The 3,511-nt window shown below is 42.4% G+C and overlaps 1 non-coding gene across 1 annotated transcript; it reads right to left on the bottom strand.

Annotated features, from left to right (window-relative positions):
* Positions 1-2,633: 2,633 nt before the first annotated feature.
* On the bottom strand, positions 2,634-2,774 carry LOC111647053 (U4 spliceosomal RNA). The gene has a single exon (XR_002760004.1). It is a non-coding gene; the product is annotated as a U4 spliceosomal RNA (small nuclear RNA).
* Positions 2,775-3,511: the final 737 nt, after the last annotated feature.

Here is a 3,511-nt window from a genome sequence, read left to right as displayed (position 1 = left end):
GGCTCTTTCCCTCGTTAAAGCTGTCTGTGTGTATCCAAAATCTGAGCATTCACATTTAGTGGGATTTCTACACAGAACACTTCAGGATAAGTTTTCCTGTCTATTTGAGTAGCATTCATGAAGAATATGATGGATTTCATGTTTACATGTCATAAAGTTATCAGTTACACCTTAGAATGCAATACTGTTGAAAGGCGCTGTTAAGCGTCAGGATCTGCTCTAAGTCCTCGTCAGAAGCTTTCTCTGTGTCTGAGAACTGAGTTTTTGTCACTAATTGTTCTGTCTATACAGAACACTTCAGGATAGGTTTTCCTGTCTATTTGACTAGCATTCATGAAGAATATGATGGATTTCATGTTTACATGTCATAAAGTTATCAGTTACACCTGAGAATGCAATACTGTTGAAAAGCGCTGTTTTCACGTTTCCAGCGCCTAATCGGCTCTTTTCCTCATTAAAGCTGTCTGTGTTTCTCCAAAATCTGAGCATTCACATTTAGTGGGATTTCTACACAGAACACTTCAGGATAAGTTTTCCTGTCTATTTGAGTAGCATTCATGAAGAATATGATGGATTTCATGTTTACATGTCATAAAGTTATCAGCTGCACCTGAGAATGCGATACTGTTGTAAAGCGCTGTTTCCACGTTTCCAGCGTCTAAAAGCGGCTCTTTCCCTCCTTAAAGCTGTCTAAGTGTATCAAAAATCTGAGCGTTCACATTAAGTGGGAACTCTACACAGAACACTTCAGGATAAGTTTTCCTGTCTATTTGAGTAGCATTCATGAAGAATATGATGGATTTCATGTTAACATGTGTAGCAGTATGATATGCTGCTGGGGCTGATTGCATTCAAGTCTGCCGCTCTGCACTTTACCTGGCGCTGTAGCCTATCAACGTAGAGGGCGAGGGAATAAAAGGGGGCCGTGCCCCTCTCTTGTCCTCTCACTTCCTGGCTCGAAGGCCCTCCCGCTTCCTGGCCTTCCACTTCCTCCTTTGCACTCGAGACGGGTAGGTGCACGGCTGCATTGTGTGCAGGTTGTTTCTTTTAGCTCTTATTAGCCTCTGCATTGAACTGTTTAACTTTGTGTGCGTAGTGGTCCATTGTGGTTAAGGGGATGGTGGCGATTCTTCCTTTTTGCCATAAACATTAAAAGGACAAGGTATGGACACCTTAGCATTTATGTTTAGTTCCAATTATAGCCGTTAACCAAGGTGCTAAACACCTCACCTGTCCATTTTTTATAGCTGATCCCGAACGCATCACCGGCGCACCACAGACGCTCCAGTTAAATACGGAGTGGTGCCGAGCCTCCTCGTCTCCTTGGAGGGGCTCCTGCTGTTCGGGACCCGTGGCTAACGGTGGATATTAAGTAAGGTCCAGGAACACTGCTACTTCGCCGACCCGCAGTTTGTGGTGACTGGGTGCTGTGGATGGCTCTGTTGACCCGCTAAATAGACTGTCGGTTGTGCATCTTTTCTGCTTCGCTTGCTTTTGCTTCGCTTGCTGCCGCTGCAACTGCTGCTACGGTGACGGTTTCCTGCAGGTTGCTGCACGCTCCCCCCGGTCGCCGGTGTCCGGCTCCCCTTCTGGGCGGCGGGCTTAGCGAGAGCTGCTCCGTCAGGACTGTGTGTGTGTGTGTGCGCGCGGGCGCGCGCGCGGTTGTGTTTGTTTGTGAAGGGATGAATGGTCATATTCACTGGCTGTGTGGACTGTGTGGACGTGTGAGTGTGAGCAGGGGTTAGATGGGACCAGGTATTTTTATGTGTTCTTTGAATGTATTTGAGTTAATTGGTTGGTCATTTATCATTTAGTTTATTTTTATTGAATGATTGTGTCCATTGGTTACTTTCTTTATTTCTTTCTTTTTGTTTGTTTGATTGTTTGTTTGGTTCGTTTGCTAAGTTGTCGTTAAGTTAATGGTCTAATGATTGTTTTCTTGTTTTATTGAGTTTAACAGTTTTGCATTCTCAGGTGTAACTGATAACTTTATGACATGTAAACATGAAATCCATCATATTCTTCATGAATGCTACTCAAATAGACAGGAAAACGTATCCTGAAGTGTTCTGTGTAGAAATCACACTTAATGTGAATGCTGAGATTTTGGAGACACATAGACAGCTTTAACGAGGAAAAGAGCCGATCCAATCGCTGGAAACGTGAAAACAGCGCTATTGAACAGTATTGCAATCTCAGGTGTAACTGATAACTTTATGACATGTAAACATGAAATCCATCATATTCTTCATGAATGCTACTCAAATAGACAGGAAAACTAATCCTGAAGTGTGAATGCTGAGATTTTGGAGACACACAGATAGCTTTAACGAGGAAAAGAGCTGATCCAAGCTCTGGAAGCGTTTAACAGCCAACACAGCATTCATTTCCCTTTCCCAAGCCTTCTTTAGACATTTAACTCGCACCCAATCAGTAGAAAAAGAAGTTGACTAATTTACTGATGAACTCTTTGATCTCCCATGAAAAGAAATTAATTCCACAAGAGTGAGGCCACTCTCCCAAGTGGCCTAAAAATTGGGGATGTTTCCCTTCACAGCCACATAAATGGGAACACCAAAGAGCTAAATATTATGCATCAACTGGAGATTTGTCATCAATACAGAGTTGAAATGTCCCTTCAGAGACCAACAAAAATTGCCACAGCTGACTGTATTTCAAGTCATCCAGGCGGGGTATTGGGTTAAGTTTTCAACCAGCAATAATCACGTCTCAGCAGAACTTCACAGACTTTGAAATTGCACCTGCGAAAGAGTAAAGAGAGTAACTACGAGTTTACAAATGGAGCTGGTGCAACACTCACAACACACGTGGTGCACTTCTCATCCCGTGCATTTTTTGTTTACGGAAAATGACTGCTGTTGCCTCTTCCAGGCAACAGCAGTCATGGGTGTATTAGTTCAATGCAGAATACAACTTCCACTTACTTGGGTTTTAAGCGATGACCCAGAGCTGCAATACTTTAGACCAGGGGTATTCAATTAAAATTCAAAGAGGTCCAGTCACAAAAATGTCCTCCCAGCAAAGGTCCGAATCTTATATTGTCACTCGAAATAGAGCACCCGGATGTAAATAAAAAACAACAACTGACTTTTCTACGTCATTTATTTTCAAATTTCAAGTGTTATATACTTTAAACATACCGATAAGTCTGAACTTGTATGGCATTTGAATGGAAAACATTACTGTAGTTGTCTTTACTACATTTCAAGTAACTGAATTTCTTCTTCTTCTTCTAAACAAAAGACCTTTGAGCTGCCCACCCCCCTATTTTAACCATGTATTAACTAGTGGCATTAAACCCAACAGGTCCTCACACATCTCTCTTCTCTTTGTGAAGAAATCTCACATTCACCAAAAGCTGGGCATTATCTGTTACATCTGTGGACTCATCAATGGCTAAGGATATGCATACTGTGTTTTGAACAGCTGCATCAAGCTGTGCCAGTACATCCTCTGCTAACAGTTCGGATTTTCTGGTTGTCGTTGAAGA

Source organism: Seriola lalandi, unplaced genomic scaffold (assembly GCF_002814215.2).
Source record: "Seriola lalandi dorsalis isolate HSWRI2012SDOR001 ecotype SW California unplaced genomic scaffold, Sedor1 jcf7180002054980, whole genome shotgun sequence".
NCBI lineage: Eukaryota > Metazoa > Chordata > Actinopteri > Carangiformes > Carangidae > Seriola > Seriola lalandi.
Note: the sequence above shows the minus strand (reverse complement) of the source record. Positions and strands in the feature narration are given on the sequence as shown.